The following is a 25,021-nucleotide window of genomic DNA, read 5'->3' on the forward strand; positions in this document are numbered from 1 at the left end:
TTACAGTATGAATCATGCTTTTTTCCCCTTTTTTTCGTTTCAGACTTTGTGCTTACATGGATTGACATCCCTCCCTCTAGATGGCAGGGCAAAGGGCAGGCCAAATTATGTTTGCATTCGTGCTCTCAGTTAGGATACTAGAAGTCTGCTGAAAAGCTACAAGTGGGCAATTCTTCCACTGACACCATTATACACCAGTTTGTAACCACAATCTGACACACACACACACACACACACACACACACACACACACACACACGCTTTCATACAAACAGTCAAAGTGGCAAAAGGAAGAACTTCAGCCGGGCTCTTCTCGGCTGAGCCTGGTCTTTTTGAAACGGCAGCAAGCAACAGCGACACACTTTTACAAATGCTGGGAGGAAGGGAGGCCTTCCAGCAAGTCACTCTTGTATTAATTGTCAGCTCTAATCTGTAAGCCATGGCCCTCCCAGGAGTGTATGGTGTTATTTGCACCACTGTGGCGGCAGAACCAACATATCTGGTTGCTAATTTGGTGTGGCACGGCGCTGCAATGGGGGAAGGAAGAGCGATGCCACACCACTATCTGCTCATCGGCCCGGGAACAAGTCCCCGACCATCCACACTGTCTGTCACTTCAGAGAGAGAGACGAGATGGAGTGGTGATGGGTTAAGAGAGTGAGATGGAGACTAAAAATGAGGATGGGTCAGTGTGAGATAATAACAGATAGAGGACGGGGCGAACGAGAGCAACCGAGCCTGCTGGTAGGCTTTCGGTTTTTCCTCGATAGTCGGGCAAGGCAATGCATGACCCCTTCGAGCTCTACTCAGAACAGATGCCAAGAGGGAGAAAAAGACAGAGAGACTGACACAAACACAGACAAACAGACACTCAGGTAGACCGGCAAAAAGACAGGCAGAGAGGCAGATGGTGCAAATGATAAAAGACAGGCCAAGAGACATGCAAGAAGACATGCAGACACACAGTGCAACAGAGAAAGAGAGAAAAAAGATAAAACATATACTAAGATGGAAGATAGAGCGTCTGTAATGACAGACTGACAGACAAGCTGACAGACATTCAGCACAGCAGTCAGACGGGGGAGCTACGGCAGCTAGCCAGCCCCCTATCACAGCTATCATTTATAATCACTGACAACCTGTCGCTGCCTTGCCGCGACAGTGTTCCTGGGGTGGGGGAATGTCGGAGCCCTCCTGAGCTCAGAGTGCCATAGGATAAATGACAGCAGTTTAGGATATGAGAGGGAAGAGGGCTCAGGGGCCGGGTGGAGTCGGCAGGGAAGACGGGATGAGAGGAGAAGTGCACCGAGCTGGGGGTGGGGTGGGGGGTTGGAATCGGAGAATTAGGCAATGTGATGAAAGAGTGACAAAAGGAGAGAAGATGGAGAGCTTTTAGTCTTTCTCCATTTGTCCATCATTTCAAATTTTCCTTCTTCCTTTCCTTTCTTTCCTTTCATCCAAGTGAAAAGAATAATCAAATTATTGGTGTTGGGAAAGTGGGGATAAAAGGAATGTCAGTGCTCTCTCTCTCTCTCTCTCTCTCTCTCTCTCTCTCTCTCTCTCTCTCTCTCTCTCTCTCTCTCTCTCTCTCTCTCTCTCTCTCTCTCTCTCTTGCTCTGCTAATCTTTTCTTGGGACTGACCCCTCTTCTACTTCAACATTACCATTGTGTTCCCTTTATGGAGGAGAGAGCGAGAGAGATAGAGAGAGAGAGAGAGAGAGGGAGAGAGAGAAAGAGAATCTGGAGCACCTGGCTTCTGTTTTAATGTGATTTCACAGGCTTCCAATGGTCTCTGATGATTCAACAGTTCCCGCTACAAACATCTGCTGTCTGCTCCTTGCAGGTCTCAATTAAAACCCTCACATCCCATCCCACACCTCCTTTTTTTATGCTTCGTCTTCTTCTTCTTCTTTTTTTTTTATTCGTCGTCTTCATTCTCACATGTTCCAGGCGAGGGGGCCAAAGGTTCCGGCTAACACACTCAAAGAAGATATCACGAGGCAGAAAAACGGCGGTGTCGAGAGGAGGTCGCGAGGGCTGGCAACAGATTAGAAAAGAGGGGACATTTTGCCAACGTTGGCAGCAGTATTAAGAAAATAGGAGTTTAGGAAAAAAGAAAACCAAAAAAGAAACAACCCCCCCCCAAAAAAAACCCAGAAGGGCAACAACAACAAACGTTGACAAGCGACAGCCTCAAGCCCCGCCTTCAGAGAGCCAGGCTGCGTGAATTAGCATTTGTCTCTTTCCTCTCGCACTCTCGCTCTCGTTTTTTTTTTTTTTTTTTTTGGTGAAAATGCACCAAAAAGAAGAAGAAAAAGGAGAAGGAATGAGTGGTGATATGATTATGTAAATGTAAACAGGATTTCCTGCCGACTGGAAGCCGTTTCTCTCTCTCTGACCCATTCTCCTTGCAAATCTTCCATTTAAGACAAATTCCCCGGGGAGACCGCTCTGCCGTTACTTAACGGGATAATTATGATATACGAAACCTTTCCAAGATTCACCCCCCCCTCCACCCCACACCACTTCCCTTCTCCCACTTTCCTTCTCCCTCTCTGTCTCTCCCCTTCTTTTTCTTCTAGCGCTGCTCCTGTTTACGATGGGCCCTCTTTCTCCACCTGTGTCCCCCTGTCTCGCTGACCGAGGATTTCGTTTTCCTTTCTTTTTTCTTTTTTTTTTATATAAGGTGCACTTCCATTCTGCAATGTAGAGATTTAATTATCATAACCTCATCTAAGTTGCTGAAGTGTCTTTCCGTTTCTTGCAACTGTCCGGGCAGCAAAGGCAGAGATGAGCCACTCTATTTTACTCCTCTTCATCCTTGCACATTTCCTTCACAGAGAGGTCAAGCCCAGGGTCAGGGTTCAGCTTTACAACAGCGCCCCCATAGGCTGGCAGGTACCTGAGGTCATGGAGGATGGAGACGGGCTCTCTCTCTCTCTCTCTTTCTGTCTGTCTGTCAGTCTGTCTGTCTGTCTCTCTCCCTCCAAACTTCCAAAGACAGACAACACAAAATGTCTACGTTGTGTTATGTGCTTCGGTCCAAAGTCCTTGTATGTGAAAAGGTACTTGGCAGATAAAACAGATTCTGAATTTGATTCTTTCTCAGTTTTAATTTCTGCTGCTCAATGGCACACTATCATCATGGTCATGGCTATAATACAGCAGCCATGTTACTCTCATGGGCCCTATTATATGTTGTTTTATTCTTAGAGTAAGTAGGGCGGTCTGATACCCTGGGCTGTCTCCGTTACTTGGACTATAATACCATGACATCACAACTTAACAATGGAAAAGGAATTATTTTATATGTTGCATACTACTCTGTGATCCTCCCACTGTGTGGTTGGCTGACAGGCCCAGAGGGTTGTGAAAGTGTATGCCACGTGTATGGGTGTGTATTTAAGTGATATCAGTAATAGCCTGAACCTATCTCCGCTCCCATCCAAGGAGGCTTTTGGTGCACACACACACACACACACACACACACACACACACACACACACACACACACACACACACACACACACACACACACACACACACACACACACTACAGTTTGACGCTGGAAACACATCATGCTCCCACACACACTTTTGATATCAAGAGTTGGAAACGAGAAAAAGCAAGCAGAAATCACTGTGCTCCAAACATTTCATAATTCAGACGTACAACTTAATTGCAAATTGCGCAGTTGTTTAGTTCGTTATTTACTCTTACAACTTTGTTACAGAGCCACACGTCAAACTATTTATGCGCTGGTGTAAGCACTTACGGCTAGGCTCTTTTGGCCTGACACGGCCATAAACAGAGCAAAGCGAGATCAAAACTGTTCATCGCTGACTGAGACGGATGACAGATATAGCAAGAGATTTTCCATGATCTTCTAAGCAAGCGCACGCTCAAGTGTGTGTGTGTGTGTGTGTGTGTGTGTGTGTATATATATATATATATATATATATATATATATATGTGTGTGTGTTTGAGGGGAGAAAAAATGGGGGGGGGGGTGGGTGCTAAGAGAAGAAAATCAAAAAAAGATTTTTCCACATGCTAGGAGCTGACAAGTGAGGAAAAGCTGCATGAGAGGACGTGTCCCGTTAGACCCTTCTCTCACCTTTTTTCGAAGAGGAGCTGCCGTGTTGTGAGATCTACTTAACCCCTCCATCTCACAGAGATGATTCTCTCCGTTGCTCCGTCTCCTTTTCCATAATGTGAGCCATCCATTGTTAATCCCTAAACAGTATGTGGTGAGAAGATGTGCTTGTAATAGGCAAGGCCAGAAGGCCATTTTCACGTTGTTGACCAGTGCTAAGTCACAGTCGTTACTTTGTGCACTCTTCTAATCGGGTACTCGTAAATTACAGAGGGGACCATGTCTAGCTTCCTGGATCTTGGCCCTGACCTTGTGGGGGACTTGATGGAGAACTCGCGTCAAAAGTTCTTATATGGCGGTGATGTATTTAGCAAAGATGGATGGGAGAGATATATTTCTTTCTCTCGCTGTGAGAGTGACAAACAGAAACATAAGTTAAATGAAATGAAATAAAACAGACCAATATAATAGTATCTAAATGTCACAAAGATTAACGTGTCACAGTCCACCCTTGCCTCCAATGTCTCGAGAATAACCATTAAACTTTCTCTCTCTTTGTCTCTTTTTTTTCTCCCCTGGCCCATTGTTTTGGCAGTGAAATCCATAACATTTCTTTTGTTCCCCCCCTCCTGTAAGCCCGCTCTCTTATTTTCCCAAGGCTGAGAAACTTCAGACATGAGAACCCCTGATATAAAAACCGGGGAAATTTACCTGGGATTACCAGCCATTGACAAATAACCTTGGTGATAGATGCACAGTAGATTTGGTTCAAAGCTCTCCCGGCAGCCTCAAAAGAGATTAGTTCACTTCTTATCAGGTCAGCCGCGTCGCTTGGGAAATGTGTTTAAAGTCACATTGATTTATTGAAAGATTCCCCAATAAGAAGATATCTCTCGACTTAAGGACTGTGCGTGCGAGTAAACGTGTGTGTGTGTGTGCATGTGTGTGTGTGTGTGTGTGTGTGATGTGAATGTGCACCTTAAATAAATTACACTGCCAGCTGAAGCTTAAAAAATGCTCCACACAAAGACTTTTCAACAAACGAGGCAGACGAGATTTGAACTAAAAAAGCACTCCTTGATAACAAGTTGAGAATACCACCGAGAGAGCCACTTTCATTCTCTCTCTTTCTCTGTCTCACTCTCTCTCTCCATTTACCCCATGCTGGCACTGGTGTTGAAAACAGTGATTGTACAGTGGTGAGACAGAGCGACACTGACAAGGAGGTATAATAAGGCCCCTTTGTTCCCCAGAGAGAGACAGACAAGAGAACGAGATAGAGAGAGAGAGAAGGAGAGAGGGGGGGGGGAGGAGGAGAGCAGCTTTCATTTACACCATTACCTTCTTAACCATCATTATCAGGCCAAGGAGCAGAGGACTGTGGGAAACCAGGGGTTGGCCAATGACGGCACTTGTTGAGAAGGAAATAACAGAGGACCCACCAGTGGCCCTCCAGATCTGACATGTCACTCATCACATCTGTCTGGGGGATGACATTCTCAACCTCTCTCTTTCTCTCTCTCTCTCTCTCTCTCTCTCTCTCTCTCTCTCTCTCTCTCTCTCTCTACTCCATCTCTTTTCATCTTTCTTGAAAACCTCTGGTTCATTCGTTCACCTAGCCATCCTGCTCGTCACTTTTATCCCCTCCGTATTTGATGTCTCTTCAGTGTCTCCTGATAATCTGTTTGGAAGTTTTTCAGACTTTTGTTCATTTTATTTTTCTTTGTATGCTTCTCTTTTCCCTCCTCTGAATCCCTCTCTCTCTCTCTCTCTCTCTCTCTCTCTCTCTCTCTCTCTCTCTCTCTCTCTCTCTCTCTCTCTCTCTCTCTCTCTTTTTTCTCTTTCTATCGCTGTCTTTTCCTCCTCTGTGTGTGTGTGTGTGTGTGTGTGTGTGTGTGTGTGTGTGTGTGTGTGTGTGTGTATAACATTTCATTGTGCAGATTCTAATGATCTATCTCCCTAAATTTTCCCTGCTTCTCTCTCTTTATTTCTCTCTTTTTCTCTGTCAGTCTGTCTCTAGCTGTCCTCCCTCCCTCTTCCATGTACTTTTCTCTGTTTGCCTGTATCCCAATATCTCCCTCCTTGCTTCCATTCCTCTCCTCCTTGACTCTGTCCCTCTTTTTGTCCCCATCCCTCCATCTCTTCACCCCCCCCCCCACCTCTCTCTCTCTCTCTCTGTCTTTCTCTCTCTGTCTCTCTCTCACACACACACACACACACTCCCGCTGTTTGCTTTTAACTCTTGAGGTCATCCGGGACCCCTGGGCAGATATCCCAGAATGCTGAGCCGGCTAACATCCTGTGGAGAGCCTTCTGGACATGGTGGACTGCCGGCCAGGACTTAGGCTCAGACTCAGCCATGCATTCAGCCTCAGCCATAACAAGAGGAGCGACATGATAACCACCATACCGTCACAAACCTGGCAGTTCTGGTGATGCTGATATCCATAGTATTTTGGCGGTTATGCCAATACATCCATACTAATCAAGGAACCTTAAAATAATTCCAGTTGAAATTCAGTAATTTACAGGGCACCGCCCTTTTACAACGTACCTCATCTATTCTGTTTAATGGGAGTCATCATTCCTTATGACAGCTGTCAGCACACAAAGGACCAAACAACATTTAGTTTCAAGTAAGAATGAACAAAAACCAAACTGCGTCGTTTCACAAAACGGTAGCAGAAATAAGATACCAGATGACTGTTCTTTTTAAGCTCTGCAAAGACAAAAATGCTGCTGAATCCTGCAGGAGTTAACATAAGGCCCTGCCTGCTCTTCAACGCAGTTGCTCCAGTGTAAAACTGCAATTAGCGATGGAGATGTTGCCTGAGTTGCTTCACCACACAACAACGCACAGCAGCCTGGTGCCTCCATTAAGAGGAGGGACCAATAATAACATGACAGCGGATCAGGCGTCGATGACTGACTACCCTTCGTTCTGCCCTGCTCTCCTCACTGTGCGTAGGCAATGCGGCAGCAACAATGATCTGTTGTCCAAATGGAAGATCATCTTTGTCTCTCAGTATGTATGTTTGTGTGTGTGTGCACGTGTGCGTGCATGTGTGTGTGTGTATACATACACTCCAGCAGTATTCATCTATAAATGCCCACCACGTGCAGATTAACCGGCCAGCTGAAGATCGATACATAACGGAGGGAATCAGAAACAATAGCGTGGCATCAGGGCATGTGTCTATAAAGCGCCTGGCTTTGTCCAATAGGGGATGGTGATACAAGGGTGAGACAGAGAGATAGAAGGACATAAAGAGATTGGACCTGTTTGATGGCAGATGGACGAACAAGTCAATTTCTGAGATGCTGTGTTCAAATATTGAAACAAATACATGTCTGCAGTGCTCGCATGTGCACACAAAGAGACACACTTGCCCGCAGAAACACAAAAACATACACACATATATATATATATATATATATATATATATATATATATATATATATATATATTTTAACTGTAGCTGTGTATGCACACTCATGTAGAGAGCAACAGCTGGCTTTAATGTCCTTTTTTCTATCAAAAAAAAAATTGGGATAAGTTGTATTCAATGACCAAACTCCTCATTTTTGGTGTAAACCTGTTTGCTTATCGGAACCACAGCACTTAATTGGCATGCCTTTACATTGGTGTTGTATGAAATTGAGCTGTTTGAGTATGTGGTCAGGCGGTGGGTTATCGCAGAGGGACAGCAATGAAGCCTATAAGAGGATGTCGGAGAGAAAGAAAGAGAGCGAGAGAGAGAGAAAGAGAGGGAAAGAGAAAGAGAGATGGCTGCACGGGTCTTAGAACAACAGCGTCTGTGTGCGCCTCAAAGAGCACCAGCCGGCGTCAGTCGAGGGCCAGATCAAACGCACCCCGCGTTTGGGTGCAACGATATCGACGGAATGTCAAGCACAACAGGGACTGACAGGGAGGAGATTGTGTGTGTGTGTGTGTGCGTGCGTGCGTGTGTGTGTGCGTGCGTGTGTGTGTGTGCGTGCGTGCGTGCGTGCGTGCGCATGCACATGTGCTCATGAGGAGTGTATGTGTGTGTTTATGTGTTTTATCTGTGTGCAAGTGTTTACACCAAATTGCAATCGCTATATTTCTGTGTGGCGTGTGTTGCCTAGCTGAAAACAAAGAAACACAAATACACAGACGTGGGCTCACAAATATCACTGGCTGTCAGTCAACTTCAAACAATGCGGCTTCCGATCTATGATAACATAAATACAAGCAAGCTGCGAGACAGAGACACTAACTGCCAAGGCAAACTGGGCTAAGTGAACCTGGATCTGTGCTAGCCATTAAAGACGGCCTCACTCACTGTAGACGGTGTAAGCTTAACATGGACCTGAGTACCTCTGAAGGCTCTGACACGGACTGCTGCCAGCCTGGAGGGTGCTGCTTAGATTCCAGCTCGCACCACCTCTAAAATTGCTCATAGTTTAATTTGCAAACGTAAACAATATACATTACACCCACCGATCGCTGGTGGTGTGTTAGTATGCTGGAACTATAAACACTGTGGGAACTCTAAATCCCAGAGGTCTTTGCTCTGGTTGGAACAAGACAGGTTCTGCCCCTCATCAATAATCCTAGCTGTCAGACCTCCCTGTCGACAAGGAGCAGACACACACACACACACACACACACACACACACACACACACACACACACACACACACACACACACACACACACACACATTCTTTGATCTTTTCCTGGTGGATGTATTCTATTTCCCATTTCCGTCATCACCTGGTTGTGATTTAGAGGTCAGGGAAGGGAGTTTTGGATTGGGCCAGACTAAACGAGTATCTGCCGTTCATTGTCTTACCATCACAAACCAACCACTTTTGTACCATTACATTTGGTTTCTGACACTTTATTTTCCTCTATTCCTATGTTTAACAACTCATTTCTTTTATTTGAAATAAGCAATAAACTAAAGGAAAAGCCATAGGCATTAACAATATTTTCATTTCCCTCCGTTGACCTCTAGATGGTGCTAATCTTTTAGATGTGTGACTGTGCGTGCGTGGGTGCATGGGTGTGTGTGCATATATGAGCATGTATGAAAGAGTGCGTATGCACGTAAATTTGTGTGTGTGAGGCACAGGGGTGACTTGTGTGTGAAAACAAGTTGTGTATATATTTGTGCATAAACTACGTGCTCGAGGCCATACAAATGTGAGCGCACATTTGGATGTGTGTGAAAGAGCCATCTTCCCTCTGCATGTGTATGTGGGAGTATATTTTGGAATACAATAAAAACATTAATTTGCCTTGAAATCATTCCTGACGTAAATGTAGAATGGTGCCCATTGGAACCCAGTAATGAAGCATGCGGCATCTCGCCGGCTCCTAATTTGACTAGTTAAATGACTCCATTACGTGTCTAACAGACAGAGGCAAATCATTTCTGGTCAGTTGAGGCTCACTTACCCGCATCCTGGTGTTGGGGAAATGTCTATGTCTCTGGCTGGCTGTTGGCTGACTGGCTGATGGACACACTGACAGACAGATAGACTGACTGACTGGATCTGGCTCATTTTCTTTGCCCCTGGCTTTGTAGTGTTTTTTTAAAAAAATTTTTAATTAGACTCTTTACAAATGGAATGGAGCCATGTTGGGAATACATGAGGTGGAGGGAAAATATGCTTTGGTATAAATGGTAATGTTTGATTTTGCCTCAGCATGTGTGTACTTTACACACAAGTATGTGTGTGTGTGTGTGTGTGTGTGTGTGTGTGTGTGTGTGTGTGTGTGTGTGTGTGTGTGTGTGTGTGTTGAGTGTGTGATTGTTTCACTAAGTCATGTCTTCCAATACATTATTAGCTTTGAGATAATTATCAAAGTATACACATTATTAAAGTACAGGGGAAAAAAAAGAAAATGTCACATTCATCTCTTGTCAGATTTTCGACACCTATTTGTGTGATCATATCCCTGTCAAGATGTTGCCTTCAGTGCCAAGAGGACACAAATGGGGAGGGGAGGGGGGGACAGAGACAGAGAATTGAAATATATTGAATTATTAAAAAGGACTACCTGCTGTCCGTCACTGTCACTTAACACATGTAAAATGTGAAGTGGTGTCCCAGCAGCCACTGTGTGGACATCTGTTACCAAACACACACACACACACACACACACACGCATGCTAAATTTCTATTTCGAGAAAAAAAGTTTGTTCACACTAAAAGCTATGACAGCAATGTAGTGACATCCCTCATTTATACACCTATAGAAACACACACACACACACACACACACACTGGATCACAAACCCACACACACACACGCACCCCCCCAACACACACACACACACACACACACACACACACACACACACACACACACACACACACACACACATACATGCTGCATTGCAGATCACCTGCTGTCTTTGCCATGTCCCCTGGGACTGTAATGTTCAGTGTGAGACTTGTCTCTTCTTGTCAAAATAAACATGTTATTTCTTCTTCCTTCCAAATGGAAAAAAAGGGTCAATTTAAAACCTCCACCTTCTTACCCCCCAAACAATCCTGCTTTCCTCACAGCTCTGATAAGAGAATTAGCGTGTCTCGGAATGTGGAGCAATTATCAAAGATAAAAAAGGCCTTACAAGTTTCGATCTGCACATTTAGTTTCATCCTGATTGTTTTGTATTTAGATGTAGCGCTAATGACGCGCATGGCACCAAGAAGAATATTAATATCACAATATGCATATGGACATAAAAGTTGTTATTGAATTTAGGGGGTATTTTTCAATGCAAAATAACATACATAATTAATCAATAAATAGTCTAGTATAATGAGATATATTCTCTTAGAACTGAATAAAGAACTCATGACAGGGAGGGGAATTCCTAAATTGAAACCAAACTGAGGAACGTCATATAATGATAGAACAGAACTGAATTGAATTGAATTGAACAGAACTGAACTGAACTGAACTGAACTGAACAGTTTCAAAATACCATCCAGACAGGATTTTTTCTTCTAATACTAACCACAGGCACAAGTGAAAAAATAAACCAACAAAACAAATAAACAACAACAAATGGCGCAATTGCTTATTGCTGTTTAAACAGAAGTTTCCATCCTCTGGCATTTGCACTCTCTCTTTGTGCCCCGTGATAACAGGGATGAAGGGACTGTGTAAGTCTTGTAAAATGATTAGCGATCATTACGCAACAAGAGCCGAGGGATGATAATGTGCCCAGAGTTATATTGGTCAGATGAACTGGACCAGGACTTAGGCTATATACCCTCTGCTGATATGGGCTGACCGCCGATGATTCACTGGGTTTGCGTGCGTTCGTGTCTGTCTGAGCGTTTGGATCTATTTAATCTAGACCTGTGGATCATCCCTGATGTTCCCGATCTTACAGACTAACACACTCTTGCGTGCACACACACACACACACACACACACACACACACACACACACACACACACACACACACACACACACACACACACACACACACACACGCACACAAGTGTAAAGTCCAGTCAAGTACAGTCTTGCAGCACCCTGTGCACAAGGGCACAAGACGTATGCTGATTAACTCTGGAAACATTCAACCTTATGGCCCCTGGAATTAGAGACTGGCACGTGCATGCAAGGAAATGAAATGCTTGTCTGGTGGGATATGCATGTGTGTATTCCATTAAGGCTGACATGCCCTGCTGATTCTTCTTTTAGGAGCAAAGGGGTGATGGGTGACATGCCTGCATCACAGACAGCAGTCTGTCTCAACAGATTTGCACCGACCGCTTTTGTGACTGTGCGCATGAATACTGTGTGTGTGTGTGGGTGGGTGGGTGTGTCTGTGTGTCTGTGTGATTGGATGAGGTAGTTACATCAACTCTGCAAAATCAAACATAAAAATCCCTTTTTTAAACAAATGTTCATACTTTGGCTAACTGTCTCTGCTTATGGCTTGTCTGTCTCTCACTTTCTCTCTTTTTCCCCTCTAGTTTCCCCCCTGGCCTCCAAGTCACAATGTATGTCAATAATGCTACCAGCTGCTCCACTGTTGCTGCACTCTGTGTGTGTGTGTGTGTGTGTGTGTGTGTGTGTGTGTGTGTGTGCATGTGTGTGTGTGTGTGTGTGTGTGTGTGTGTGTGAGAGAGGGGGGGGGGACTAAGTCTGGTGGACATAAAGGGCTTAATGTGATAGGTAATTATGTAGTCTGATCTCACATACGGGATTTAAGAGCTAACTATACCAGCCGTCTCCTGGAGACACACACATTGACTATAAATAACTGTCATGATAGATAGCTAGATAGATAGATAGATAGCTAGATAGATAGATAGATAGATAGATAGATAGATAGATAGATAGATAGATAGATAGATAGATAGATAGATAGATAGATAGATAGATAGATAGATAGATAGATAGATAGTATAAAAGTGATCCATGCAGAGGGGTGGGAGTGGGTAAGGGCTACATGGCCAGCTTTGACACCGAGGAACAGGGTGCTTTGTAAAGTCAAGTGGAGTGTTTTCTCTTTGACCCCCCCCCCCCCCCAACCACACATACCCTTCCCGGGAACCCTCTGGTTGTCCCGCTTCCTTCTCCGCCTCCTCATCCTCTCCTCCCTACCCCTCCGCTGACGGCACCGCGCCTGTCGTTTGTGACTGTTGATCCTCGCGAAGAGGACAGATCAAATATTTCTCCTCCAGCATGGAGGCTTCCGTTGGGCCTTGTAGATATGATTGGGGCTGACGGACGGACCCCGGGTTTGAAGTCTCTTACAGACAGCGGCACTTTGATAGCCCCGCTCGCTCCGGATCACCAAAGACACAGGCAAAAAGAGAGGAGAGGAGAGGGGAAAGGGAGGCGAGGGAGGAAGGGGGCACAGAGGGTGGAGTTAGAGAGAGAGAGGAGAGAGTGAGGGAAAGAGAGCGATGAACAAAAGCATCTGTGGAGCGGTCAGGGCCAGCGGCAGCAGCCGTCAGAGGCTTTTTGAAGTTTACACACCCCTCCCCTCCTCTCCTCTCTTTTCCTCTCCTCTCCCCTTCCATTCCTTCCCTCCCCTGAAGCCTTTCTGCCTCTTCGTCTCTACTGCCCTCTCTCTCCCTCTTTCTCTCCCTCTCTCTTCCTCTTACCCTTCAGTGGCACCCCGGGTCCACACACTAGATGGCGCTGCTTGGGGAAACAGCAGCCCGATTTGTGTATCATACCAATCCCCTCAAGATTCCTGAAACATGTCATTGCAATCATTAGCAATCATCAACTTTGTTTGCAGTGTTTGCCCACTAGCGCAAGAAGCCATGTAATCTTCTGTCCAACATTTGTTGCAGTTTTTGAAAACAAAAATCAATGTCATCAATTGATTCGAGTGCAGGGCAAAAGAAATGTATCTTCAATATTATGCGACAAATGCCTTTTTTATTGTTTTTTTTTCGCTCTTTTTAATTGGTGCATATTGGATACAAAACAGTGCAGAAAACACTTGTTTGTCATGTTTGTCATGTTCCATACATCGTAGAGAGTACAGTGTGACGGGTTGCCACGCACCAGATGGCTTTTGTCAGGCCTGCAGAGCAAGAGTTAACCCAATCCTCTTCCCTCTCCACCCTCCTTCTCTCTCTTTTTTTTTAATGTCTCCCATATAAACAGATTTTGTTGCTGCTTAAAGTGGGCTCAAAATTAAAGCATATCATTTTACACACATATTGCATGCATATTACGGAGCCCCAGCTGGTGGCAGGCTGCTCTTAAGAGCCATATGATTAAGTTAGAGGTTGGGGTATCCGACAAGATTTAAGCCTGCTCTCCTCCCTCTTCTCTCTCTCTCTCTCTCTCTCTCTCTCTCACACTCTCTCGCTCTCGCTCTCGCTCTCTCTCTCTCTCTCTCTCTCTCTCTCTCTCTCTCTCTCTCTCTCTCTCTCTCTCTCTCTCTCTCTCTCTCTCTCTCTCTCTCTCTCTCTCTCTCTCTCTCTCTCTCCCTACCCCCTCTCCCTCTGCCTATTTTACAGCAAACTTATTAAATGGGGGAAATGACATTATTTTTCTGAGTGTATGTGTAATTATTGTCACACACCTGTGACTCCCTGCCATCCCCAACAGGGGAGGGAAGCGGGGAAGGATGGGTTGGGAATGTGTGCGTGGGGTGCGTGGATGGGTGTGGGTGTGTGTGTGGGGGGGAGTTGCATGGAAAGAAGAGAGAGAAGAGATGTCGTTGGGAACGGCAGGGGTCTCGTTTCAGTAAGAGAGAAAGTGAAGAGTAAAGCGAGAAGAAAAAACAGAGCGCTTGTTAATCAGGCGCATTCTGTCAGTGGTTGAACACTGATATCCTAATGATTCATGCCGAGATAGTGACATCACGACACGTTGGAGAGAGAGTGATGAGCGGGAGAGGGGGGGGGGGCGAGAGGGGGGAGAAAGAGGGAGGGGGAGAGAGAAGGGGAGAGAGAGGGAAGGGGTGAGGGAGAGAAGGAGTGGGAGAGAAAGGGAAAGAGAGAGAGACGGGGGAGGGAGAGATGGGGAGGGGGAGAGAGACGAGGGAGAGGGCGAGAGAGAGAGGGAGAGAGTGGGAGAGAAAGGGAAAGAGAGAGACGGGGGAGGGAGGGGAGAGGGAGAGACGGGGAGGGGGAGAGAGACGAGGGAGAGGGCGAGAGAGAGAGGGAGAGAGTGGGAGAGAAAGGGAAAGAGAGAGACGGGAGAGGGAGGGGAGAGAGAGAGACGAGGGAGAGGGCGAGGGAGAGAGTAGGAGAGAAAGGGAAAGAGAGAGACAGGGGAGAGGGGAGAGACGGGGTGAGGGGGAGAGAGAGAGAGAGAGAGAGAGAGAGAGAGAGAGAGAGAGAGAGAGAGAGAGAGAGAGAGCAGTTGTTGCACATCAGGAGAATGGCAGAGGATGCCAGAGATGACAGTGGAAGTGGACACTGGTTTCCCACAGACAAAACAGACAGTAACCGTGAAAGCAGAAAAAGAAAATCTGGTAAAGAGCTCTCTGAATCAGTCGGCGCATAATTCACTAACAGGCACGCATTTAATTTGAACAGAATGTGTCATGAAAACACTGTCTAGGTCTTCAATCCAAGTTTCTATCTGTATGTTTTTCCCTCCTTTTTTATATCTGCCTTGTTTCTTTTTTTTCCCTCTGCAACTTCTTTGTGCAGCGGACCACCCTGTGTAAGGCAACAAAATGTGATATAGCACTTAGAAGACAAAGGAAATTACCCATTAGGCAGGAGAAATGATCTTCCTTTAGCCATGCTCCAAAAAAGTGACTCACTCATGTTGTAATTGTTTACCTTTGACTCTGCCCATACGTCTCTCCTCCCCACCCTTCCATTTTCCCTCTCTCTGTGTTAAACTGTAACATAATATTTCAGCATCTCTCTCTCTCTCTTTCTTACTCACTCTCTCGCAGTCTCCCTCCTATCTTTCTCCTCTTTCTCTAGCGCTCTCCCTCCTCCCGTTCACTCTTTCTCCCCTCTCTCGCTATCTCTCCCTCCTGTCTATCTCGCTCCCCTCTCTCGCCCTCGATTTGTCTCTCCTGCCAACCTCTGTCTCCACTCTCTCTCTCTCTCTATCCCCCCCTTGCTCTCTCTCCTCCATCCCTCTATCTGTCTGTATACTCACACTAGAAAATTGCAAAATAAGTCAGTCAGTCAAAGGACTCGCAGGTGATGAGGGTAGGGAAGATTGTAATTTCAGACAAATCGAATTAGAACGCAGTCTTTCCCTATCCCGCCTTATTTTATTTATTCTTTTGTTGGTTTTTTTTTTTTTTTTCCTGATGCCCTTAAACAATTTAGTGCTGGTCTCTGACTGAGCGAATCATTCTTGCCATTGATAACACAGAACTGTTTCCTGCCAGGTTTGGATGTTTTGAATTAGCAAGGAGTTACACAAGGCTGGTGTCAAAAGGTTGTCCGTGCCAATCCGGTTTCCCTGGTCTACAAGCTCTAAAAAAGGGATGGAAACAGTATTACAGAGCGTGCGCGCTGTGCTTTTTTTGGGTGTAATATTTTAACAGAGAGCAGATGGTTACAGATGCAGGGGCCGAGTGCCGGTGGTGACACCTCTTTAATATTTTAGAGTGGTCTTTGCTGTAAACGTTGCAGCAGCTGTTTCCTAGTGCTGTAAATTTTCAGCCTTTTTTAATTTATTTTCATTTTCATTTTTTTTAAATTTTTGATTGACAGCTATTGGATTTACTGTAAATTACATGAATGAGTATGGAAAAGCGATGAAGAGGCGGGGAGGCCGAGGGAGATGGGGAAGAAGGGGGGGGGCAATGTGTGTGTGTGTTGTGTTTCTGTGCTTATATTCTCTTTTAGCTGTTGTGACAAGAGCAATCAATGGCTGCTTACAGAGCCCCTGCTCAGAAGGTGTATGGACTGATATTCAACCATGAAGTGTTGTAGAGAGAGAGAGAGGAAGAAGACCGAGGGGGACATATGGTGGATAGAGAGGAGGAGAGAAGGCAAGCAGTGGTGCATTCGTGTTGTGTTTGTATTTCTGCTGTTCATTTAGTTTTAATGTCAGTGGCAAAACAGAGGGTTTTTGACGGAGCTCCGAGTTGAGGTGATTGTCATCAATTCACGCCTTGGCATTTAAACCACCTTCTTCAAATAGGACTATTTGAAATGCAAATAAAGCCACATATGCCTAGACAAATTAAAAGACACAAAGACACATGCACACACATGTGCACACACACAGAGACACACACACACACACGGTGGAGACCCCCCTCCCTGAGGAGCAAAAAAAAAAAAACACTTTTGAAGTCATAACTTTTTATCATTGGAGGGGTTTGCACTGTCAAACCTGCCCTTCTTCTTCTTCTTCTTATTCTCCCTTTCCGGCGAGCAGCAACAGCAGGCAGATAATGTGGCTCTGTGTGAAAATGGCATAATGCTAACTGATTATATATTTATTTGTGGCTGTGTTCACGAGTTAGGGAGTGGGAGAAAGGTGCTGCTGTTTGTGCATCGCCCTCAGCTGCACTGTTTGCGCCTCATAGGTTGCAGTCGATTAAGTTCTTTCTTTTTTCTTTTTTTCCTCCAAAGGCTTGGCGAGAAAATATGATTCACGTTTTTCTCCGTCTCTCCATCTCCCTGACGCTACAGTTATTTAAACATCAATAGCCATACGTCTTCTTTAGCGCACACTCTTTCTCATATTGATATTTGTATATGATCATTACTTCTGGCGCTGTGCACTTTGTTATACTGCGTCAGCTTCAATACGGTTAAGATCCAATACTGCAACCTCTGCATTCAAGCCAGCATACCAATAGATTTAAACTAGTTAACCACAACTCATTATATGTCAGCAAACTCAGAGCTAGACCGGCTCCTAGGCCGCCTTCACTAACATGTGCTAATGAAAGAAGGTTAAGTATAGGAAGACATGACAGTCTGGTTCTTCATGGGACTACAACAGGACGGCATCCTGCAGCAATCTGCATGTTTTATGTTTAACAGAAATTAAGAACTGTATCAGCTCCTTTTTCTTTTTTAATCAGGCGTATAGGAGGCCTCTCGCCATTATATAATAGTATAATGTCTTGGCATCCACACTCAGAAAAAAGAAAGAAAAAAAAACAGCCAGGAAGAAAGAAATATTGTACTGAAAACTTCAGGTGAGCCACTGTGTCAGAACTCTTCTGTAGAGACGAAAGGAGGGAAGAAAGAAAACAGAAAAAAAAAAAAACGAGTAGAGAAGTACAGAATACCTACTGCCTCACTGCTCTCATTTCTGTCTAACTTCTAATAAAGTTGCTGAATGTTTGTTTTCCAAATTAACAAGAGAGGTGTCAGGAGAAGGGGTATGTGTGTGTGTGGGGGTGTGTGATGGGGGTGATGACGGATGAATTGTGCTGAATGTGAAATGGATTCGTTAGAGATGAAGACCTCCCCACCCCTACACACACACACACACACACACACACACCTTTCATACAGTACTCCACATAACGCCTCCCAGCTTACCGACTGGTTAAATCTGAGTTTGTGTGTGTGTGTGTGTGTGTGTGTGTGTGTGTGTGTGTGTGTGTGTGTGTGTAGTGTAGGGATGGTGATGGGCGGGTTGAGCATGGCTGTCCTCACCTTACGCTATCTGTCAACTACACCAATGAACAGCAGTATGGCGAAAGAGAGCTGGAAAGAGCGAGTGAACGTGGTAAGAGAAGTAGCCATGGAAAGGGGAAAAAAGAATGATAGAAAGAAGTTGTCATCCCCTTTCAAAGGTCGGTCCACCAAAAGTGCACAACATTTTCCTGACAAACCTTGGACAGCCACCAGACACATAATTTTCTGCTCTCTGCTTAAAAGAAACAGTTCAGCTGAACGTGGCTAAAATCAGGAAAAGTTATCGGGGACACGGGGTGCTCAGTGAAGAGGGGGGTGCTGGGGTGGTGAGCAGTAGAACACGGGGAGAAGAGAGAATGGAGTGGTGGTGGTGGTGGTGGGGGGGTGGCGCTACCTGCAGAGAGCGGAGAGCCAAATGAGAACATAATAACAACATCAGAGGACGGAGGGAGAAGGGGGATTGTCTGTGAGATGACAACAGTATTAGAGAAAAGTCAGGTAATTAAAAAATGCACTTAGTGTTTTGTCAGAAGTGGTTGTCACTGCCGGAGACCGAGTCTAGCTGTGTGTGTGTGTGTGTGTGTGTGTGTGTGTGTGTGTGTGTGTGTGTGTGTGTGTGTGTGTGTGTGTGTCACACACTGTATGGCTTTTGTGTGATTAGTATCTGTAGTCTATCATGCATATATTTTTTACTTGTGCTCCATAGTGCAGATAATGAGCCTGTAAACTAAATAAATAAATAAAATATCAAATACATATAGAATGAAATAAAACAAAACAATGAAATAAGAGGAGGGAAAAAAACCTAAATATTCTGAAACTCAATGACATTATTTAGATTTAAAATGGACGGATGGATGGATAGATGAATGGATAGATGGATGGATAGCTGAATGGATGGATAGATAGACAGGGAGAGGGAGTGCAGCAGAAAAAAAAGCCCAGCTCCCATCTGATGAGCAGCTTGTCCATAATGCTGAATGCCAGCCTCTTGCCAAGTCTGTGTCCCAATACAGAAGCACGATAACTGCGGATTTTTTGACAAGATCCCAGTCTTGTTCAAAAAAATTTCCCCCCATTTTGCCCTTCGCTAAAGCCTGAGCGCGGCTGCCGTGTGGAGCCATGCCACAGGAAATCAGGCGCTATTGTTTTGCAAACCTCCCCACCCAAAAAAAAAAAAAAAAATTAAGAAATTGATGGGGAGGAAAAAAAAATTGACATTCATCACTTTTCCCAACAACTACAGGACAGATGATGCGGCCATCTTGAGATCATTTGTCATCTGTCGGGCAGCGTTGACCTTGCAACAAACACAGACCGTTATGCTGATATCATCTTTTAGGGGAGGGGGGGGGGTTAGAGAAAGAGGGAGCACTGTTGTTTTCAGTAATAAAGACAACATTTATGCCTTCCATTCGTGCTGCCAGTTAAAAGAGGCAAAAACATGAAAATCCATTATGGAACGCTTCTTAAAAGTGTGACCAATCCTTGTTCAGTCAATTAGAGTCTGGAGGCTGAGAATATGATGTTTGTCTGTTGGCCCCCGACGCATACAGATCAGCCCGGATTTGACGATGGAGAGGGTGATTTCTTTTTTTCTTCCTTTTTTTTTTTCCAAAGAGGGAGATAGAGAGAGGGAGAAGGGAAAAAAAAGAGAAGGAGGGATGGTAGGAGCAGCGCAGCCAAGCTCTGCTTATCTCTTTTCTTCTTCTCTGATTTTTTTTCTTCTTTTCCCTGCCATATACAAAAGCATTAATGTGCACAGCTATGCGCTTTGCCATTGTTCTGTGTTTAAAAGCTTAAAAGGGACGTTGTTTGTGTAACTGGCAGAGTTAGCGGCACACGGCCGTGTCCAAAAGCGTGTACTTAAAGTTGCTAGGAAAATAGGACGCATGAAAAAAAGAAAAAAAAAGGAAAGAAAGCAGTGATAGAAAAGCAGTTAATAAGAGCGGTTACCCCAGAATGAGCGGGGATGAGGTTTCACATTAAAAAAGATTTATCTTAAAGTATGGTGCTAATCCCCCAGTTTTAATCCCTCCACCCTTTTCTTTCCTGCCGAGGCCCTACTAATAAAAAAACTATAAACCATAAAGTTCTTACAATTTCTGGAAACTGGTGCATGCACGGGGCCCTGATTTTACAAGGATTCCTAGCCAGTGAATCACAGAGCTCTGAGGACTCATCCCCACAAAGACGAGGCTGGCTCTCACAACAGATTATTAAACGAAAGAGGAATTTAAAAGTACAATGGAGGGCAAAAAGGAGCATGTATGCAAAATAACAGTAGAGAGAACATGTGTTCTGTTCATGATGAAGGTGATGATGACGTTGATGTTGATGATGATGATGATTTAGTGGTGATGAGTGATGGAGGATGACAGTTTATTAAAAAGGAGCAAGACAGGTACAGCACAACAACGCTAAAATTGACTGGATTAGCAGAAAGGACTAAAACAGTTTTGCAAGGTCTTCTTTGTGACCGAAATCTTGCTCTGCTGCATCAAGTCGGCTAAATTTATTTTAATTAATGCACAGAAGTTTCCTTTTTTTTTCCTCAAAAAGGGCTGCACATACAGCATATTTCTTGGTGGCGACATGACGCAGACCCTCTATATTCCTGAAAGGGTGATGGTCATGCTTTCTACTTTGTAACATGATATGTGCTATGACTTGGACGGCTGTCTATGTGAGAAAGCACAGTTGAATTGTGGCTCTGTCCGGTGTAAGCAGCATCACTGAGGAAGCATATGGGTGTATGAGAACCTTGTTCCTCTTCATGAATATTTGATTTATATTTCCTGTGTGTGTGTGTGTGTGTGTGTGTGTGTGTGTGTGTGTGTGTGTGTGTGTGTGTGTGTGTGTGTGTGTGTGTGTGTGTGTGTGTGTGTCTCTCAGAGAGGGTACTGAGCGTGAGTGTGTGAATGTAAAGGAAAGCAATATTAAAATGTCAAAATGAAAATCACATAATGGTATAATTGATATATTTAGGGCAAAATATCAAAATAATTTCTCTCACTTTTAAGTGCATGACTATCTGAGAGTGAGAGAGTGAGTGAGAGAGGGGGACGAAGGGAGGGAGAGAGAGTGAGTGAGAAGAAAGAGCGAGGGGGGGAGAGAGGGAGAGAGAGAGAGAGAGAGAGATGAGGATCAAGGGCCAGTTATTGGTTTGGGCAGGAAACAAAGGACCCCAGTGTTAGAGGGCAGCTTAAAGCTGGGCCAGTTACTGTACCTTTCAAAACTAATATGTAACCATATCTGTTTTAAAAGGACGATTCATATTACTGTGAACGCATGAGAAAAGTTGTTCCCGTCTCTGCGACCCAGGAAACTCGAATCCGACCATAATGGCCCCCTCAATTGCAGGCCTGGCCTTTTGTGAAAAGCATCCTATTTGAAAAGATGGGGACATTACATTTTTGTAATGATGTAAAACATCTTTGTTTTTTTTTGACAGGACAATGGTGCTTATTGTGCTTTATTGTAGCTTTGGTGACTCAAAGGTCATTGTGGATGTGGCCAGGCGGACAAGGGCAGCACTGAATGAAAATTAGGTTATATGTGATCAACTAAGTTATTAATCAGATTAAAATGGATTCCCTCTGCCTGCTGTTTAACTAGGGAGAGAAAAAAAAGGGGGGAGGTGGGTGGGTGGCAGGGTGGGGGGGACAGAACAATGGCCCAGTGTTTACTTGTGCAAGAGCAAAGAAAGTCATTGTTTTAAAGTTGAAGTCATTGTCACAGATGAGGGCGATAGCGAACAGCCCTTTGAAAAGAACACACAGTCCCTAACGTGCAACATGTTTGCCTGTGTGTCTGTTTATCTGCCTGTGTGTCTGTGTTTCTGCCTGTCTATCTGCCTGCCTGTCTGCCAGCCTGCCTATCTGTCTATCTGTCTGCCTGTCTGTCTGCTCACCTGCCTGCCTGCCTGTTTGTTTGTCTGTCTGCATGCCCACCTGTCTGTCTGTCTGTCTGTATGTCTGCCTGCCTGTCTGCCTGCCTGTCTGCCTCTCTATCTACCTGTCTGCCTGTCTGCCTGCCTGCCTGCCCACCTGTCTGACTGCCTGCTTGTCTATCTGTCTGTCTTCCTGTCTGCCGGCCTGCCTGTCTACCTGTCCATCTGTCTGCCTGCCTGTCTGTCAGTCTGCTTGCCTGCCTGTCTGTCTGTCTGTCTGTCTGTCTGTCTGTCTGTCTGTCTGTCTGTCTGTCTGTCTGTCTGTCTGTCTGTCTGTCTGTCTGTCAGTCTGTCTGTCGCCCTGTATGTCTAAAAGCATGTGCCCTTGCCACAGATGTCCCGTCGCTTCATCCAGGTAACCTTTCTAATCCTGATTAAATCACTGTAATTAGAATAAGCAGTGTTCCTCCACCCCCATATTTCCCTAATAAAACAATGCTGCAGTTTAAATCCGGTCGCTGGGATTTGCAAGGCAACAATGCAGTTTATATCCATCTCTGCTGGGGCATTAAGTGCATTTTCCAACTGCTAATGTTATAATGTTCTGAGCTTATTTGCCTCGACACTCGCTATTCTTATTCTTATTCCCCCTGCGGTTTGCATTTCCTCTCTTCCCAGAGAGGAACTTTGTTTATTTGACTCTTATTTATTTGTTTCTCTGCTCTTTTGATGTTCAAATCAAACATGTTTTTAGCGAGTGGTCGGGAACATCTTTCACTTGGAGGAATAATACACGTTATTTTGTCCTTAATTGCCACAGAGCTTTTCAAACACAAAGCCCCGCTGCCTATGCGTCTTTACCTGTGTTATATTTTTTGCTTTTATTAGTATCACTGCGTGCTACCATTGATATGGAATAACAGAGGAAATAAAAGTTGACATAGTTTCGTCTTTTTGTTTTTTACCCTGTATGCACATCCCCAGCCCCCCCTTCACCCTTTTCTCTCCATCTTCCTCGCTCTCTGTTGTTTTTTCATATATCTGTGTTTTTCCTTGAAGTTGCAGAGGCATTGTCTCATTATGTGTCGACTAGCTGGGTAAGTGTAGTTATTATGCCTGCCTGTGTGTCTGTGCCTGGTGGTGCTGTCCCCCCCCCTCTCTCTCTCTCAACTGTCTCTCTCTGTCTCTCTGTCAAAGGAAGAGGAGCTTTATGAGTACAACTCCTCTGAGGCATCTGCCTTACATCTCTGGGGCGCCTGGGGAAGGTAGCGATGCAGTCTTAAGAGGAGCAACCCAAACTGAACAAAGTCTACAGGAGTCAGGGAAAAAAGAAACAAACAGGAAACTAACGAGATGGGAAGCAGAGATCATGTCAAATATATCGGGTTGGAAGGCCAATTTATAACCCATCGTTTCATGTTTCGAGATGCTGAATGCAACGCGCGCCAATGTGGCTGTGGGTTTGCGCGAGTCTGGAAGGGTGCAGCGATTCACATACATGCATACATAAAAGCGCGTGGTGCACGCAGACATGCATGGAATGGAAGTATGGGAACGTGTACTCGCCTGCACCCACGGGCACGTGCACACACACACACACACACACACTTACACACACACACACACACAACCGCGCTGTACCAATGTGATGTACAACTCTGTAACCTCACGTCTCCCACGCTGTCCTTTCCTTCCTTCCCATCCCCTGGTTCTAAAATAATGAATAGAATAATTGTCGTGTAACATTGCTATCACCCCAGATTCATCTCCATTTCTTTTCAGAGGCAACTTGATACTGCATTCACTGTACTTTCAGGAAATGTGATGTGGCCAATATCATCAAGGCATTATTAGTGAAAGGAGTGAGAAAGGCAAAACAGGGAAGAATAGGGATCTTTTTCAAAAAGGACCTTTCAGCAATAGCAGTGGTTGATATCTGGCAAATTAGTGCAGAGAAAATGCCTTTAGAGAGTTCATGTGCTAAGAGGGAGGAAAGGGAGAGATCTAGTGAGTCAGAGAAAGAAGGAGAGAAAAGGGAGTAGCGGTGGAGTAAAAGCAACAGGTAGCATCCTCAGGGACTTGACAGCAGCCATTACAATAAATTGCTCTATGGAAAACTATAGTATTTGCACTGTTGGATGACAAGGCAATAATTCACCTCAGCGCAAGTTAAAATGGTGATATTGTTGCACGGGTGAAGTAGCACCTTCGCCTTGTCGAGCGTGAGAGCTGTCATCCCCATGAACAGGAGGCGCAACAAGTATCGCAGGCAATCTTCTGACATCGCCAGCCACTCCCAGACACAGACAGTCAGATTTGCCGTCAGACAGCTTAATCACTGGAGGAGCCCGGGCCTCCCAGCGCAAAAGAGAGTAGGAGAGGAAGGGAAGACAGATACTTGAACACAGAGTCAAACGCTGACTGATTTGAGAGGAGGGACAGGGTAGCGCTGGTGGAGCCTCTTTATCTCGTGCAGAAATAATTCCAAGTTTGTCCCGCAAAGGCAAGCAAAGGTTTCCTCTCAGCTAGTCGACAAAGAGAAATTCCCAGCGGTACCTGACCATGGAGATGGGTAAATACACAGTCCGCGACATATCCCCGACCCCTTCACCTTGGCGGTGAAACAATCAACAGCTTAGTTGCTGAAATCCAAATTACAATACAGGGGTTTTGTCAGTGGTGTCCAAAAAAGGGTGATACAATGAGTTTTCATTACAACCAAAATACTTCAACAGCTTTACAGTGGCTGGACACCACAGGGTCATATGAAAGGAGATTTGACATGCAAGACAAGGGATTTTTTTGTTTTTTAATCCTCTACTTAATCATTTAGGCTTTTGAGGCCACATCAGATCTGCCGGTTAAGGTGAAATATTGTGACGCATGCAGTGGGCATGGTCTGCAGCGCCATTATATTTCCAAAAGTCAACTTTTATTTGCTTTTATACAACAGCATAA

At 44.9% G+C, this 25,021-nt stretch overlaps 1 protein-coding gene across 1 annotated transcript in view; it reads right to left on the bottom strand.

Moving 5' to 3' along the window:
• Positions 1–25,021, bottom strand: part of znf536 (zinc finger protein 536) — an 89,407-nt gene that overhangs the window by 8,199 nt on the left and 56,187 nt on the right. The window lies entirely within an intron of this gene.

This window comes from Lampris incognitus, chromosome 4 (assembly GCF_029633865.1).
Source record: "Lampris incognitus isolate fLamInc1 chromosome 4, fLamInc1.hap2, whole genome shotgun sequence".
Taxonomy (NCBI): Eukaryota; Metazoa; Chordata; class Actinopteri; order Lampriformes; family Lampridae; genus Lampris; species Lampris incognitus.